Below are 19,556 nucleotides of genomic sequence, written 5' to 3' on the forward strand. Positions count from 1 at the left end.
AGCAAAGAGGTGTATTATTTTTCTTGCTGTTTGACAGGCATTTTGTTTTGTAGTGGATGGAAAGCAGTGTTTGTTCTGTACTCTGAGATCAAGCACAGCAGAATGGAGTTCACCCTCTGAGCTATTGGATCATAGTGGTATGTAGAATAGATTATAGTTGGTGGAGCAAGGGAAGCAACCTTGTATTTAGTGCATTCTTTTCTTGCTGGGAGTTTAGGGTTGCTTCCATTCGCAATGCTTGCTCTAAAACGCTACACTCAAGATTGGGCTTCACACTTGCTCTGGGTCGTTCATAATCCATGCTGGTTATTGATCTTGAGACTCTCTTCAAAGACAACAACAATTAGCATTATGTTTGCAATTGTTATAATCACTTTGATAGTCCTAATTACGAATGTGTCTTGCAGGGCTTGGACCAGTTCTGTGGCTTCCATTAAAGACCATCAGACAGTGAAAAGTTCTGATCAACAGACAGTGAAAAGTTCTCATCACTACTCACCAGAATCAATCATTCCGCCTCAACAAGAAGCATTCAAAATTCAAACTATTGAGCAGTCCATCTACCACTACCTCACTCTAAAATACCTTGCACTGACTTAGGGGCATATTTATACTTGTTTTGCGCCAAATTAGCATTTTTTTATTTACGCAAATTCGGTGCAAAACTAACTCCATATTTATACTTTGGGTCTAGCACCAAATTATGGAGTTAAAGTATTTTTTGGGCTGTAGAAAGCTACTTTGCATCAATGAGATGCAAAGTAGGCGTTCCCATGCAAAAAATGACTCTATGGCCTTAGCACCATATACTAAAATCACGCACAGGAGGGAGTAGGGGGTCAGGGCAGGTGTTAGGGGACCTGTGGGCCTAGTTCCATGGTGGAACACCATGGAATAAGCCCACAGGTGCCCTTCCCATGCCCCAGGGACACCCACACCACAGGGACAGCGGAGGATGGGGGACCCCATCCCAGGTAAGTATAGGTTTTTTTTTTTAAGTGCTTTTGGGTGCCCTGAAATGGCACTGGGGGCAATGGCCATGCCCAGGGGACCCTGGTCCCCTGTGCTGGCCATTGGGGTGGTGGGCATGACTTCTGTCTTTTCTAAGACAAGAGTCATGTGGTATGGATGGTTTTGTGTCAGAAAATGACTCTAGGTAGGTTAGAGTCATTTTTTTTTACTCTAACGTGTCTAATGTAATTTTTGGGTGCAAAACCCCCTTCTTCCATACTGCCGGCCCCACCCAACTAATGTCACTTTTTTTATGCTAGCCCACCCTTTGCACTGGCTTGCACCATTCCATAAATATGGTGCCCAGCTGGTGCACAGAAATGGGGCAAGCCGGAGCTAAACGTTTTGGTGCAAAACTGCGTTACTGTAGTTTTGCACCAAAAAGTATAAATCAGGACCTTAGTGTGAACCAGAAACTGCATTAGCATGAGTTAGATATATGGTGCCTATTTCCAACCAAGATTTCAAAACATTGCACAGCACCCACACCAAAGTCAGTGGTGTTACAGAAAATGATGGGGTCCCTGAGGAGTGTAGTAATGTGTTCCTAAATTTTTATTTATCCTGTCCAAATTATTGATATGCACAGTCTATGAGCTGGCCCTAAGTGGGTACTTGGAGGTGAGTGCCCTTGGGTAAACAGAGTCTCTACAACTGACCTGATTGAGAGCTCAAGTCAACCAGTGACGTTTTATTGCCTCCCAAAATTCTAAGCAAAATGCTTTCATAGATGCCCAAGGTATAACACTGTGTATCCCCTATCCAAAACATGAGGTCCACAACCTCCACAACCACCATTCCGCTCAATTTCACCAGACCATTCTATTTGGGACACAAAACTCCCACAACGTCGGTGTCACCTGGAGTCTTTCTATCATACCAATACTGTTCCTTCACAGTTGTGTACAACCTTGAATAACCAATGGGGATGATGGAGAATATAGTTAGGGTGACAAACAAATTAATCCCATGAGTTGCAGTGGTGACCAATGAAAGTAACCTAATCGACTCCATGGCAAGCTTCCATTCTTCCTGAAGTCACATTGAGAAATTGATTTGAAGTGAAATAATGTGATGTACTATATTTTATATGAAACATGATGTTATTGACTTGTTGAGTCATCCATAAATGGTTATCAAGGGCAGATTGCAAACTTTTGAACGCTCCTTAACACAAGAAGTGCTAGGTGGTGAATTATAATGCAAAGGCGCTTCTGACAAAAGGAAAACAGTGCATTGTCTTGGGATGTGAGAGCCAAATTAAATCATAAACCATAGCTATGGTTAGAAATTATTATTCCAACTGCAAATTTGTCTCAATACGACAAACGTCTTAACTCAGCTTCTCAATGTAATAAACTTGTAAAGTTTGCCTCTTTCACGAATCTGTGCCTCTTGGCAGCATTTCAAACAACAAACGAATTATGGAGGATTTTTCCTGTACGTTTTCGTAGGAAAAAACCTCCATAAAAAGTATTTTTTTCATTTGTCTTGGCAAAAAGTCTACTCCTTGCTCGATTTTACACTTGCTATCTGAAAAAATATACTGCCACGTTGACGTGGTTTTAAAACAACTTCACAATATAGTGGAGTCTAACATCACCATCACAGCACACCACTATTGTTTAAAGAAGAACACAGCAAAACACTCTAAAAAATCAAAATGAGCTGGCCTTAGTATTCAGTATTATTTTTCTTTTTTCAGTTACCAGGTTTTAGTTGGCAATAACCAAATTTCAGAGCATTCAGCAGACTTTGCAAGATAAAGATGGATAATGGCTGGTAGACTACAAACTAAGGCCCAGTTATGCTAAATTCAAGTAGATCAACATTATATAAATTGTTAGAATTAGGCAGCTCGATACCTAGGAAGAATTGCCGGAATATTATATAATCAGCAACGTGCATTTAAAAATATTGTGTTAGTATAACACTAAGGGCCATATTTATACTTTTTGACGCACAACTGCGCCAACGCAGTCGTGCGTCAAAAATTTCACCGCCGGCTAACGCAATTCCAACGCACCATGCGGGCGCCCTATTTATGGAATGACGTTAGCCGGCGCTGCGGACTGGTGTGAGTAAAAAAAAATGTCTCACACCAGGCAGCGCTGGCGTATGGGAAAATGGGGGTTGTGCGTCAAAAAATGGTGCAAGTCAGGTCTGAGGCAAAAATCAGGCCTCAAACCGGACTTGTGCCATTTTTTTTGACGCACAACCCCCATTGACATGACTCCTGTCTTAGCAAAGACAAGAGTCAGGTACCCTGGTCCAATGACTATGCCCAAGGGAATTTATGTCCCCTGGGCATGGTCATTGGGCATAGTGGCATGTAGGGGGGCCTATGCCACTTAAAAAAAACGGAAAAAAATACTTACCCCCAACTTACCTCAACTTCCCTGGGAGGGGTCCCCCCATCCTTGGGGGTCCTCCTGGGGTGGGCGAGGGTGGCAGGGGGGCTCCCTGGGGGCAGGGGTGGGCACCGCTGGACTCCTTCTGAGTCCACAGGTCCCTTAACACCTGCCCTGAACCAGGCGTTAAAAAACAGTGCCCATCAGGCTGTGCGCCATTTTTTAAGGCCCACCCCCTCTTGTGCATCAAAATGACGCTGGGGTGTAAATAAGGCGCACAGGCCTTAAAGTCATTTTTTGGAAGGGAACGCCTACCTTGCATGTCATTAACGCTAAGTAGTTTCCCGCTCCCAAAAAATGACGCACATGGTGGAAATTTGACGCCCGTGGGGTCAAAGTATAAATATGGGGCAGTGTTTGCACTGAATGTGCGTCAAATTTTTTGATGCACATTCAGCGCAAACAGAGTATAAATATGCCCCTAAGCATTGTACCACAGCGCAAAAGTCTTGTGTGCAATTTGCCCTCAAGGTGAACCCTTTGCGTCAAGTTTCTCTGTGGTGCCAACCACCCAACAGTTAGTCATGTAAATGTGCCATACCAGGGAACATTATACAATATTCCGCTTCTTACGAGTGCTTCTACCTTATTTTATTTGGCATTAGGATTTCTCCAGGCCAGGGCGAAAACTTAAACAGGCAAGAGTTCGTGAAGTTTCACAAAAATTAGGAATATGCAAATTTGCATAATTGTTGCTTAAGCCCGGGTTGTACAGAAGAAGTCTCACCTAGAGATATTTTATGCTCAAACCTGCTGCTATCTTGTGATGACCAAAGCCTTTTGGAATTGCACTTAGTCACCCTTTGCCTCACCTAACGCCCTCACTAAAGCACAGTAATCTGGGCCCAACAGTTTAGGATCATCAAGTACCTACTATTGATACACTATGCTCTAAAAAAAGCAGAACATAACCAGTTGTAAAAGGTAATTTTATTGAATACAGCAAGCCGCAATCATTTATTTGGTATTAGGGAAAATCATGCAGATTATCTGTTTCTAAAATATACTTTACTTTTTCGCTACAACATTATGAAAACTGGGGAAAAAAACGGAACGGTGGGATGTCGCTTTAGCATCCGAGGTGCTATTCCTACAAGATAATTAGGGAGTAAGAAAAAAACAGGAGAAGGCAGGTTATCGTCAATGACACGTTAAAACAAACTTTAGGGTAGAGCACAGCTATCGGATGACACGATCCTAGCAAAATATTAATAAGCGGGGGATGGATCTTACATTGTGAAATTAATTAAAACGCAAAAGCAATGTGGTAGAGCTTGGCTGAAATCTGCTAGGAACAGCGTTTTAATGCCTGGAGTGGAAAATATTACTCATCGAAGCAGAGGTTGTGCTCAGAGGCTGAGCTCTTCTGTTGACAGATTTCCTGGGGCAATTAAAGCAGATTTGTCTTTTTAATTTACTTGAGGTGCTGCCTTTTTAGAAAACCACAGGTTTTAGTATTTAACACTTAACCGTGTAACATGATTTGTCAATTTCTCTTTGATTCTAAAATGTGAATATGCTCCACGGCTAAATCCACAATATTACTGCAAATTAAGAAGCAATGTATTAGGAACCTCCACTCCCGGTGCACCTTACACACATGATCGTACCAGTCTACCTTGTCACAGCCCCTACTGAGAACCTGATTATATGTTTGGAGGATGTATGCTAGGATTAGCTGTTACGGGTGGAAACTCCACACATATAACATGAGTTACAGCTCATGGAAATTGGAAAAAACAGTTTTGACTGGATTTTCTGATCAGAACTCTACAAGAAATTCCAAACTCCGTTGAGTTGAATCCATACATTTACTGTTCCTCTGGTAGCACTGAAATAGTTACAGTTAAAGGTCGAGGCAGATCCATTGCAGCACGACAGTTGCGCTGTTACAGGGAGGCCTCTTGAGCATGTTTTGTCCTTGTAGCGCAGGCAGGAGGTCAGCCAATCAACCCTTTGAAGTCACTCAGGTTAATCTAAGATGAAGGGAACTGGTACAGTTTTCCTTCCCAGAGAGCAGGGAAGCCCTCACGTAGTCTATGGGGGGTCAAGGCAATCCTCAAGCAGCAGGGAACGCCTCTGGTAGCAACAATGCAGTCCTCTGGGAAGCAAGGAAGTCCTCCTTGAATAATGTCCATAGGTCCATGAGTGTACTTACGTGTGGCTCTGAAGGTCCAATATTTATACCTGGTGACGGTTTCTGTAGTGGGGGATACCCTATTGTACCCCACATCTGGCTCTGGAAAGTTCTTCCCTTACCTTGTCAAGGCTTCAAGAAGCTTGGGGTGACAAAAGACTAGTTTAAGGTTCTTGTGAGTAGGCTGAAGGAAAAGCCCATTGAAATGTAAGAGTGGATGGGTACAGCTCTGCCCCCAACCATCCTGGCAGGATGGCCTATCCTGTCTACACCTAATCTCCTCTTTGTCACTGGCTGGAAGGAATACACATACCCCAATAGCAGAGTAATGCACAGTCAAGTGACCCAGGACACTGACAGAAGGCACAAATGGTTAGGAGATGAAAATGGCAACTTTTTAAAAGTGGCATTTTCAAATTTGTGATTTAAATTCCAACTTTACCATTAAAGAGGATTTTGAATTACAATTACTTTGAATGTAGACACTATGGGGGTCATTACGACACTGGCGGTCGGCGGTAAGGTAGCGGTAACACCGCCAACAGGCTGGCGGTTTTCCGCTAGCAATTATGACCGTGGCGGAATTGCCATGGCCATACCGCCGGCCCCTCCAATATCCCGCCAGGATTCCGCCTGGTGGTCATAATCCCCAGGGCAGCGGTGCAAGCACTGGATCACAGAGTGCACTGATGCCATTGCCTCCACCAAGACAGCCAAGGTCAAAGAACAATGCAAAAGAGCAAGCTGGTTCACCGAGGAACTGCACTCTTCCACGAGCACTGCAGTCTGCTAGAAAAAAAGGCTTTAAAGCCAGCACAAACCACAGCAAAGAACTCTTTGCCATTGTGAAGGAGCTCACCAATCCCACAGCCAACAAGAACAACATCACTCCCTCTCAGGGACTGTGAGACAACCTCTCAGACTTCTTCTGTGACAAGATCTTAGCTATCTGTGAAAACTTCCAATGCCAACCCTCCACCGCAGACAGCATCAACCAACTTACATGCACAAACACAAACCCCCTAACACCTTCTCACCCATTGGGAATGCCTCATCATGCAAGACACTATGTCCATCATGAATTCTGTTCACTCCGGAGCACCCATGAGCCCTTGCTCCCACCACGTCTTGAATCTCAGAAGCAAGACAATCGGCGACAAGCTCATGAAGGTCCTGAATAGCTCCATCAACTTGAGCCTTCTTCCCCGAAGTCTAGAAACAAGCTGATGGAAGGCCTCTCCTGAAAAAAAACATCTGCAGACCCAGACGAATTGAAGAACTACCAGCCCATCTCTCTACTCCCCTATCCAGCGAAAGTCTTCGAGAAAGCAATCAAGCTGCAACTCATTCAACACCTAGAAGATCACAATCTCCTGGACCTCTTCCAATCTGAATTTTGAGCTAACCACAGCATGGAGGCCGCCCTGATTGCAGCCACAGATGACATCAAAGTCCTCCTGGACGGGGGAAACAGCAGTACTTACCCTCCTGGACCTCTCCGCCATGTTTGACATGGTCTCCCACCACATCCTGATCAACAGATTCCACCAAATCGAGATTCAAGGAAATAGCCCTGTTAACGCGTCCCTTTATGTTAATTTATACACATTAGGACTCGTTTTAGGCCTATGAATCTTTGGACCCAGTGGTGAGACACCGTAAGACGAGATAACTGATCAATACATCAAGCAATACATCAATAATATTGCCAACATATATCACCACAATATATTTCACTTTATACATTAGTTAAACCTTCGGCGCAACCATGAACTTTCAGTCATGAATAACCACACCTTATTGAAGTTTTGTGAATTTTATTCCCTATTGATTACAATCTAATAGCAAATGTATTAATCTCAAAACCAAGAAGCAAAAGGCATAATCACAATGCAGTAATAATGCAAAGATCTCAAACATAGGATACTAACATGAAGATTAACAAATCTAACGCGTAAAACCTCGTAGGTATTTAGTTCAGCATAGCACCACGTCAGTCTCGTCAGTTATGTCAGTCAAGATGAATGCCTCATCTACTCACTAATTAGCATCGGCATGTTGGACTTCATGCAAAACAATTTAGAACACCAATTTGGAAAACATCTAAACTAAGGTCTCTAATCAAAAATACACAGCAGTTGGTACCTAGAAAGGAAAGGCAAATAAGTGAATTTCAATAGCAACATTATAATTACCCTCCTCGGGATAGGTCAGCATGCAGGATCTGTCTTCGTCTTCAGGACATCAATTGGTCGCCGTCAGTCTATCTTATGTAAGAGCAGGGACCACTTCCCTCATAAGGAGGAAAGTGCAATGGGACGGTCTATGGGTGAGGATGGTTTTGTCTAAGTCTCAAGTCACCAAATAAAGTGACAAAGTTTCTGGATGCAATTGATATCATTCCCTACGTAATGCCCCGAGTCTCTTGTGTCATGGGTTTTTATCCCTTTTTCGTAATACATTCCCCCAAAATTCTATTGGATAGTCACTACATCCCACTATCTGTAACCTATCAAATTATACATTAAGTAATGCATTTGTCATTCTACGATCATTTTCTACACTTTGATTGGTCTTCATAATTGACGTTTTTCGTAGGTGGCACATCCGGGGTTACTTAATTTTCTGGCACGTTCTTCGGGTCAAAAGTTCTCTTCACCGCGATTCAGTGTCCTTGAATGTGTTCATATTCTTGTTGCAAAGGGTATGAGTTTATACTAAAGCAACTAGCATGTGGATGGGAAATATATCAGTTAATGATACAATAAGCGGAGGAAAAGAACAAAAGCTGGGTCATGGCCTTTTGTAAGTCAGCACACTGGAGAAACAGAAAAATATGCTTTAATATGAGAGTTACACAGCCAGTTCTTCGGCTCACGCTAACTTAAGGCTTATGGATTCTAATAAATGCAATTTCGTACGTTTTAACATATTCTATTAATCATAATACAAACAATTATTTCTTATAGTCGACATTAGTTTATGCGTACAATATTTCTTCTATGTTTAAAATACGTTACAACAAATAATATTATTTATGCAGCGTTGTTAATATGAGTATTTCACATCTAAGAATAGGTAATGTTTAAACTACGCTCTCTCACCCCCAAATGGAGAGCCTGGTATCTCACCGGCAGAACCCAAAAGATGAGTCTCTCACCGTTCACTTCAGAGCGCCAAGAGATCATATGTGGCGTCCCCCAAAGATTGTCCCTCAACCCATCCCTCTTCAACACCTACATGACCCCCTGATCATCACCATCAGATCACACAGACTCAACATAATCTCCTATGCCAACTACACACAGCTCATCCTCTCACTGTTTAAAGATCCCTCCACCACAAAAGCTAATTTTCACAGATGGATGATGAACGGAGCGGACTGGACGAAAGACAACTGTCTCAAATTCAACAACAAAAAAAGGAAGTCCACATCTTTAGGAACAGCACCTCGCCATGGACTGACACATGGTGGGCCACAGAGCTTGTCACACCCTCTGCCCCAATAGACCACGCCCGAAACCTCTGCATCATCCTGTATAGCAAATTATTAATGAAGAAACAAGTTGATGGAGTTACATCCATCTGCTTCCACACCTTTTGCATACTCTGCCAGATCTTCAGGTGGATCCAAGCAGACACCAGAAGGACTGTCATGCAGGCTCTCATCACCAGCAGACTGGACTTCAGTAACACTTTCTACACAGGAATCACAGCACATGTCCTAAAGAGACTCCAGACAATACAGGACGCAGTGGCAAGACTCGTACTCAACCACCCCAGAGGGACCCACATCACACCCCCTCTCAAAAAGTACACTGGCTCCTGATTCAGAAGAGATGCCAGTTCAAGATGCGACCCACACCGACAAGACCCTGCACACGAAGGACCAGCATAGATCAACAAACTCCTGACCTTCCACCAACCAACCAGACACCTCTGATCAGCACCCCTCTCCCTCGCAGACACCTCACAGATCCAAAGAGCCAACAGAGGAGGACTTCCCGTCTCACACCTATCAGCCAAGCCTTGGAACAACATCCCCCTGCACCTCAGGACCACATTGTCACTCCGGCGATTCAGAAGAGAACTAAAGACCTGGATGTTCTAATGATCATTTGTTCATGCAGCAGCATACAGCTCCAGCTCCTCAAAACCCTCACAGGTGATTTGCTGTGCTCTATAAATGTTTGATTGACTGATTAAAGGCAACATATTTATCTCTTTATTGTTGCCCATTGAATTGACTGTAACCTATTTGCATTTTGCAAATATAACCAATGACAAAAATGCAGTTTTCTAAACTGCTTTGTTGACATCTCAATTTTTTATTTTAAACTGTAATTTCGTCAGTTAATAAAAATAAAAAAACTGATCCCACTCTGGAGTCTAATCAAATTTAAATTATGTACCAGGCATCCTTGTTTGAGTTGTTTGGGCTTTTGCCATGACGGAAAGGTTCCAGTGCGAATCATGAGATGAAGTGATCGCTAGAAGATATGAGGACGCCTGATGGATCAAATAATGAACACACAGCCTGACTCTAATTGTTTTGGCAGGCGCATTCAGCAGCAATCCAACTGCGCTTATGGGCTGCCCTACATACGCTGGACCACTTTGGCAGCTGGAGCACACACCTAGATGAAGCTGTGCCAGCTTAGTGATTACAAAGTTCACCATGGATACGGTATCTTAATCTCGATCCTGCCAGGTAATATTTGGCAGAGCCAAAGAACTTATTAGCGCTCACCTTCAGAGGAATCTGCTTGTTGCTACATGTTGTGGTGAAGCTCAGAAATATCTGAAAGTTTCACCAGTCACTTGTATTGCTTCAGACACATGCTTCTCCCTTTTTGATAGTGTGGATAAGTCCTAAATATACACATTTGTTTGTGTTCTGAGGACACTATCAACTTTTAAAACCAAACAACACTTTTTCACTAATGGAGCAAGGGTGAATATTTTGAGTAAACATTGAAAGTGGTGTTTTTCTATGTATATTTATCCCATGTTCTTGATTTTTGGGCATTGGTACAGTGTGATTTCAAAACCTGTCTCCATGTGAAGAAAATAACAGCAAATCCTGTCAAGGATGTAAAACCCATCTGATACTGGTTGTTATTATTTTGTTGGTGCTCAGAGAAGGACAGATGTACTGTTGATATTCACAAATTCATACTTCTTTTGTATTGCTTTGTTTGGTTGTTGCTTCAGTCATGTTTAGTCTTCAATTCATGCCCATGATACCTATAGCAGAGCAACTTTTTAATCCCCTGATGAAATGGTGATGAGAGAGCGTAGCTCATATACTCAATATTAACTTGAAATGTTTATGAACTAATGCATAATAATGCCGCATAGAAAATGTATTAATGTATTTTGCTAAACGTGTGCATGAAATGTGCCCACGGGGAGTGGCCGTCAATGTATACAATGATTAATTAAACTGTCTAATGATTTAGAATAAGTATGCTAAAGTATGGTTTTACACAAATTATTATAGGTTATATGTTAAAGTTTTGCTAATAAATCATTAGGCCTTAGTTAGCATGAGTCGAGGCCTAGCTGCCTGGTTTCATATTAAATGTGTTTTTCTAACGTACAGTGTGCTGACTTGCTGAAGGTCATGAACTCGTACTTTTTCTAAAAGCCAGAAGCTGAATGAAACTGTAGTAGATCCGTTCTCATGAAATTCAACTTGCCCAAGGAAACATTTTTGCTGAATGCAACAGTGTAGACTAGTCCCAGGTACAAGGTCGCCTGAACCGGTACAGACAATGGAGCCACTAACTGAAGATGCGCGAAGGACCACAAGAGTATGAAATCATACCGACATTCTACCAGCTGGAGACGTCAATCATAAGGACCAATAAACTAGGTGAAAACTGTTATGGGGTGCAAATTTGATGAACTCATTGGTAACCTATTGGATGGAGATAGTGGGGTGCCAACCCTCAACCAATGGAAAATTAGGGGACTGTACAACAGAAAAGGGATAAAAACCCTTGACACAAGGAAGTAGTAGAGAGATCAGGAGACTAGGAGAGGGGAGATGCTATTGCGAATTGCTATGACCCAGACACTTTGTCACTGCATAGAGACTTTGCTGTTTTGTGCTTAAAACCATCTTTTCCCTTATATTGCCCATTTATACTTTACCTCCTTATAAGGGAAGTACCTTTTTACCCTTCCTTCTCGAGCTGTGCTGAATTCCTGACTGATGGCGAATCAACTGAGATCCTGAGACCGAAGACTGAATCTGTATGCTGACCCAATACAGAGGGTAGCTATATGACAATGAAATTGTGATTGTCTGTTTGCTTTTACTTTCTAGGTACCAACTGCTTCTTTTGACAGAGACTTTAGTTAGAGGTTTTCCAAACTGATATTGCTGCATTGTTTTGCATGAAGCCCAACATGCCAATGCTAATTCATGGATAGTTAAGGGGTTCATTAATCTGACACAAATAGACAAATTACTGAATCTATGCTTTGTTGAAGGATGCTCTGATGTTACTCTGCTAAGGATAACCTATGTTGACGCAGTGTTATGTTCTAATATTCGTGATCCTTGCTTTCATGAAATCTTATCAGAATTGCCATATTGTGACTATGTTAATGTGTTTCTTGGTTTTGAGATTAATAAACTTGCCAGTAGAATTGTAATCAATAGGGAATAAATATCACAAAATCGTACTAAACTGGTGTGGTTATTCATGGCTGAAAGGTCATGGTGGTTTCTTGAGTCTTAATAATATCTTTGACTAAACTGAATTGTCTTATTATAGTAAATATTGATGACGTTATTGACATATTGATTGAAATGTTGATTAGCTATCTCGTCCTAAGGTGTCTTCATTCAGGGACGAAAGATTCATTGGCCTAAAACGAGTCCCAGAGTGAATAAATTAGTCATAAAGGGACGTGTTAGCAGTGAAAAGTTGACAACTTTCTTTGCCATTTCCAATGTAACCTAAATTCTTTGTATAAAATAGTTTTTGTTGAGAAATATTCTCAAAAGAGAATTTTGCATGAAAATTCACCAGCTAAAAGTAGATTTGTTGTTTTTCTTTAGTAAAGAAAACAATTTTTACGATATTTAAATTTTTGCATTTGGTAAAGTTCATAAAATTGCAGAAGTATAAAAAACATAAATTCACACTACAGGAGTCAACTATGTTTAATCATTCTGCCAACCTCTGACAATACCCAGGACAATTTTGTGCACACTTCTTTTATTCCGCGATGCAGTTGAAAAGGTTGTGACTGGCATTCTTCAACATGAGCGACAGCAGAATTATTTCACCATGTTCATTTGGGTAGCAGAAGTGTACACCCGCATAATTTGACCACTGATGATATTATGGAAGACTTGTCAATTGTTAGTCAACATGGGCCAAAACAAAGACAATTTTCCCATTATTTGTATGAAATAATTTCACATATAAAAAGTCCAATTTTGAATCCTTTAGATACCTGCCACAGCTTGTGTTGGGATGAAGAAGGATACAGGGCAAAAAGGGGCTATTAGGCCACAGCCATGGCAGTTGGGGTTGTTTGACTATGATGTCTGGGAGTCCATCATACTATGGTTCTGCAAACTGCTAACTGTATAGTCTTTCCCATTGACTCTCAGGGTACCAAAGACAGCAGTCAAAGTCTTCTCAGGGAGGAAGTGTGGGGGGCAAAAGCTCAGAACTCAGCTGCCAGTCAACACACACAATAAGGTAGTGTCCTGACTAGTGAATGTTTTTTTTTTTAAAAGGAAGCACTTTGATGTTACTGCAAAAGAAAATATCACACTGTTCAACAAAGGTGCAGACACAGGGTTGTAATCTAATCTACAATACCCAACTAGTCATTACTCTCTCACTAGTGCTCATGCCCATCTCTAGAAGGTCTAATGTCTAGAGTTCCTAGGATGTCACATAGACATAGGCATTAAACAAGTATAGCTTGGTTCACTTTGGGTTACCTTGAGGGATAATGCATAGCTCATTTCAGTCACTTTTACCAGAAAGAGATAATGCATGCAAAAAGTCTACTGATGTTCTGAAGCCACTAACCTGAAACCCATGCACTTTTGTTGGGGTGATGCTGAGCCTCCCACTCCCAAAAACTCTCAGTATAGGTGCTAAGATATCTAGGTCTGGCAACTGTTCCTTGGGGAAAGGGGTTAATAGGAGAGTGAGAGAGCTAAAGAGAGAGAGAGAGAGAGAGAGAGAAAGAGAGAGAGAGAGAGAGAGAGAGAGAGAGAGAGAGAGAGAGAGAGAGAGAGAGAAAGAGAGAGAGAGAGAGAGAGAGAGAGAGAGAGAGAGAGAGTGAGAGAACACAAGTCCTCAGGACCCTAGTTTTCTGCCATTCACCAGGGCCGCCGTCTGCACCATTAACCGCCTTGATTTAAAGTGATTTCTTCTGAATTTCTAGGCTTGATAAGGGCAGGCCTCTCACTCTCTGTCAGTAGGAAAAGCAGAGTTACAATACTGGGTCTGCAGTTCACTTACAGTAACATCACAATTGTTTTATGAAATATGAGTCCAAACAATATCTAAAACAGTTCAGTAGATTCTGAAAGAAAACTATCCAGTCACAAGATGTAGTACATAATCTTCTTGATGTGTCCTCAAAAATGTTCCTCTACCCCTTTTATTATCATTCTAACAGAGTCTTTACTCAGAATACTCTCTAGGGAACACCGAGGATGGTCAGAAGAGTCTTAAAAATTCGAAAGTCTTTTGCTTTGAGAAACTCGTGTTCCAACGAGAGCCTTAAGTACATGTTAGTAATGTCTTCAAGTCTTTTCTAAGCTTGCACGTGCTGTTTACAACTGTGGTGGTGGCACCTCGCTCGTAGAAGAAAAGCTTAGATCTTACTGATGTGTTCTTTTCACCACAGGATCCTCAAGGAGGTTTGCATGGGAGGGTCTTGGGGGAAGCTAGTTGCAGACTAGTCTTTCCCCTGTACGTTTCATGGGATGGAGGGAGGTGGGTCACATGGGAGTGTTGGAGCTATTTAGGGAGCCGGGAAAGGAAGTGACGTCCTCTTGCGGTGATTAACAGGAACAGTTAGGAGTGTTTGGAGCTCCTCGCTTCTTGTGCACGGCTGGGTCTTTTTGTTGCAGTAGGGGAAGCCAGGCATGCAGATTTACTGTGGCCCCGTGTGCTTGGGGAGGTTTGAGTCGGCCTGGAAAGGTCGACCTGGGCTGCAGCAAAGGGCATGGCGACTGCAGTGGCAGCAAGCAGCTCACCACGCAAGGCACCCCAAAAACTGTGGGGGGAAAAGAGGAGGAGTGTTTCCCCTCAGCAGGGTGGGCCAAAGCATCAGTGAGGCGTAGGAGCCTCACTGGATCAAGGGGGGCAAGGACTCGGGGGACCTGCAGCAAGGGTAGGCCGGGAGGAAAGGGGGTAGACCCCTTCATGGGGTCTGCATGGAAGTCCCAAGGGGAGGGCAGGAGGGAGGGGCAGGAGAAGACATGGGGCTGGTAGGCCCTGTAGATTTGAGGGTGGCTATAGCTGGCTATAGTGGGCAGGAGAGAGGTGCCCAAGGGCAGAATGTGGACACAAAGTGGAAACAGGTAGGGGGTGACACCAGCAGGCCCAAGGGTGAGGCAGTTTCACAGGCAGGGGGTGAGGGGGTGGGGGGGGTGGGGGGCAGGGGAACTGAGCACAGTGGGAGGGGGTTGTGGGGGTGGGTTGGATGGTGCATCAGGAGTTTTGCAGGGCTCTGAGGGCAGGGACCCAGTAGTGGGCCTAGGTTGTGAGGTGACTGCGGAGTTGGAGGCCAGGTTCAGGGAGCAGCGCAGGGCGGTAGAGGAGACGGAGGCCCTTTGGGAAAGATTTGCAGGGCCAAAGAGCAGGATGCGGAGCAGGATGCGGAGCAGGCGCTTCAAGTCAAGAAAGCGAAAGGGACACTGGTGAAGGGGAGAGGCAAGGGGAGGGCAGGGAGTACGGGTCCCAGAGGCCAATGGTTGTGGGTACCGGAAGAGCCGGGAGACGGAGGCCAGGCAGAAGGAGCTGGTGTGGCTTGTGGGTTCCGCAGTGTAGGGGACTTGCGAGGTTGGAGTGGCTAGGCGGTGGTAGCGCAAGGCCAGAAGATGAGGCTGGCAGTAAGTTGGTGACACCAGCAGGGAGCATGACGGCCCCTGGACGTTGGTCTGAAGAACTAGGTGGGTTATCAATGGCCCTCCCTACCACGAGGGATTGTGTGTCTTGTGCGACACCCAAGGATGGGACGGCCCGGGAAGGGTCTAGGCGCACCTCCACAGTTCAGCGAGTGATGGAGGGTGGTGTGGATGATGCGTTTGATGGTGAAGGTGTGCTGGAGCTGGATTATGAGGATGCTAGTGATGAGTGGAAGAACGGTGAGGTTTTGGATGAGGGTGAGGGTAGTCAGGTTGTGAAGGCTGGTGGCACAGTGGGCTCACAGGTGGCAGAGATTGGTGTCTTACAGGAGTCACATGCGGACACCTGAGGCATGCAAGAGTGGCAGAAGCCTGTGGGCACGGCACCAGGCACCAGAGGAGGAGTGAAGCAGGTTTACTGACAGGTAAGAAGGATTGGTGGATGGTCTGGGAGGGCTAGGGGGTGGGGCGCAGGGGCAAAGGAGTGCCAATCGGTGGGAGTGGGGGATGGGGTGATCAATAAAGACAGCAAGGCTTTGCGGGAGGCTGCGGAGACCGACAGACTAGGTGTTTTGGGAACATAGGCCGCAGCAGGGGAGGCAGTGGGAGAAGACATAAGGAGGAAACAGGTCACAGGAAACGCCTACCATACACGGGCTCAGCCATGCCTTTAGGGTCCCATTTGTCCGACAAGAGTAAAGGTAGAATCTGGCATCATGAGTGTATAGATGTGTTCAAGCTCCTTCATCGAGACATTCAGGCGAAGGAAGGGTCGAAATAGGAGGAGTGGGAGATGGCTAAGACACCCAGGGTTCCCATTACTATGAAGAATTGGACATCTGCGTTCCTGATATATGCTAGCACATACTGTGATGAATTCCCAGACAAGGTCATTGGTTTATTCATATTCATGGATATCATTAGGAAAGCCCAGATGCATTTTGGGGGGTTTGCCTGGCTCAGCTATGATGAGGAATTCAGGGCGAGGGTTAGTGTAAATCCTGAGAAGCCATGGGGGATGTGGACTCTGAATTATGGTTCCAGTGCATGTCGTCCACGCAGTCTACAGCCTGGACACATACGGCAAGCAGTTTATCTATCACTTCCAAGTCCTTTCAGCCGCGTCCCGCTCTACAAGTAGTGCAGGCAGGGGTTCCTACACAGGAGGTGCAGCGGGGGCATGTTGGAATTTTAATAAGGGATTTTGCAACAGGAAACCTTGTAGGTTCAAGCATGAATGCTCCAAGTGGGGGGCTGACATCCCATTACACAATGCTTTACACTGGCCAGTCGTGTAGAGCAATGGAGGGTGGGGAGGGCAGAGTACAGCAGGGCCCTGCTGGTCCAAAGGGCTCCTACACCCATTAAATTGGAAGCGTTCTTGCCATGGTTGGCACAGTATCCGGAGGTGGATGCGGCATTGCAACTTGAGTAGGGGTTCAAGGAAGGTTTTCAGTGGGGTATCAGGGACCCAGAAGGCAGAGGTGGGCTGACAATTTGCGGTCAGCCAAAGCGCTTCCGGAGGTGGTGAGAAAGAAACTGAGCAAGGAAGTGCAAGAAGGGAGGATTGTAGGCCCCTTTTCGGAATGGCCGTTACCTGATCTGATGATATCTCCGCTGGGGGGGGGGTGCCAAAAAAGCAGGAAGGGGATTTCTGGTTGATCCATCATTTCTCCTGTCCTAAAGTGGCATCTGTCAATGATTTTATTGCCACAGAGGACACCAAAGTGGTATACGCCTCAGTCAATGATGTAATTGGCCTGATTAGGCAATGTGGACAGGGAGCAGAGTTGGCAAAGTGCGACATCAAATCGGCCTTTCAGTTGTTACTCATTCATCCTGGGGATTTCTACTTGCTGGGGATGCAGTTTGAGGGTGCCATCTTTGTGGACAGGACCCTGCCCATGGGTTGTGCAATTTAGTGCACTCTGTTTGAGGCGTTCAGTTCCTTTCTACAATGGGTTTTTACGAGAGGGAGTGAGCACAAGGCGCTCATGCACTATCTGGATTACTTCTTGTTCGTGGGACTACCAACTTCTGGCACTTGTCGGAGGGTGCTAAAGAATGTTGAGGACATGGTGGAGGCGTTTGGGGTTCCTTTGTCTCCTGAGAAGACAAAGGGTCCCAGTACATTGTTTTTTTCTGTGAATTGAGCTGAATATCCAGATTGCCAGGGCAGAAAGCATGGGAGATTCAGACTTTTTTGGAGGAAGTGATTGATGTGGGTCGCCTGGAGCTTCAGAGAGCGCAGAAACTGTTGGGTTAACTCAACTTTGCTTGCAGAGTGGTGAGGGGGGGCATACATTCGGCAGATCTTTGGGCCTGACCATGTCCGGTGCTACCTTGCCGCATCACAGGATTCGACTTTCTATGGCGATAAGGGCAGATTTGCGCATGTGGCTCTCCTTTCTGGGGGATTTCAATAGGGTGTCATTGTGGTTTGAGGAGGATAAAGTGTGGCAGGTCAAAAAAAATTCAGATGCATCTAGAGCGCATGGTTTTGGTTTGTTTTGGGATGGCAGATGGTGTGGAGAGCACTGGCCACTGCAGTGGCTGCGGCAGGTGCGCAGCATCGCACCCTTGGAGTTTTTTTTCCATTACTGGTGGCTTTGGCTGTATGGGGTGACGAGTTGCAGAATAGGGCGATGAAGTTTCATGTGGATAACATGAGTGAGGTGGAGCTGGTGAACCGGCAGAGAGCTCGGGACTTGAGGGTTTTGCGGCTGTTGAGGAGATTCATGTTGATGTGTTTGCAAAACAATATAATTTTCAAAGCGACTCACGTGCCAGGTGTGAACAATGTTATTGCTGATTCGTTGTCTCATTCACAGTGGCACTGCTTTCGCAGTATGGCACCGGGAGCAGAGGCTGTCAAGATGTTGGCCCCTAAGGAGGTCTGGGAGTGGGGGGATTGAGAGTTCGTAGTCTGGTGGAGATGTCTTTGGCCCAGTCTACCAGGAAAAGCTATCAGATAGTGTGAAAGGATTTTCAGGCATTCCAGGAGGGAGCAGGGAAGAACACAAGCCGGGATCACCAGGACAGGGAAGCTGTGATCATGCTTTATGTACTAGAACTAAGGGACAGAGGTTTATCATCGACAACTATTGAAGGCAAACTGTCTGGTTTGTCCTTTTATGGGAAGCTCTTGTGGGGTTTCGATCCGGCGGGTGACAAAATGTTGGGCAAAGGGCTGAAGGGGTGGGGCAAGGTGAAAGTGGGTGCTGGGAGCAGATAGAGGGAAGCCATTACATTTGATTTGTTGAAGGAGATTTTTGAATGCCTGGATGGATGCTGCTATGACAAGTGTGAGGTGGCGTTGTTCCGTTTGTAAACAATTTTGATGTTTTTTGGGGCATTCCTGGTGTCTGAGCTCCTAGGGTTAGGAAGTGAGTTTGGTGTGCGATATGGCGAGATGAGGTTGGAATCTGGTCGCCTTGGAATATTGCTGTGGACGTCCAAGATGGATCAGACAGGGATAGGGAAGTGGATATGGCTGAATGAAGGAGGGTGTGAGACGGTGTGCCTGGTGAGGGAATGGCGGGTGTTTCAGGCGTGCCTGGGAGACAAAAAAGGGGGGTTTCATCATCAAGATGGCAGCAGGGTCACAGCTTTTCAGCTGTTGAGGGTTTTGCGCAGAGCTTTGGTGGTGTTAGGCCGAGATCCGGCAGAGTTTGGGACCCACTCATTTAGGATTGGGGCAGCTACATCAGCGGCATGTCTGGGGTGGGGCATGATGAAGGTTTGCAAGATTGGGAGATGGAAGTCCAAGTGTAGTGAGCGTTATGTCCAGAAGTGATGGAGCACGTGAAAGAGGAGGAGGTTTGTGGCTTCAGGGGATGGCACCTAACATGTTTTCTTTTTCCTTAGGGTGAGTGAG

This window comes from Pleurodeles waltl, chromosome 3_1, assembly GCF_031143425.1.
Source record: "Pleurodeles waltl isolate 20211129_DDA chromosome 3_1, aPleWal1.hap1.20221129, whole genome shotgun sequence".
NCBI classification, from domain to species: domain Eukaryota; kingdom Metazoa; phylum Chordata; class Amphibia; order Caudata; family Salamandridae; genus Pleurodeles; species Pleurodeles waltl.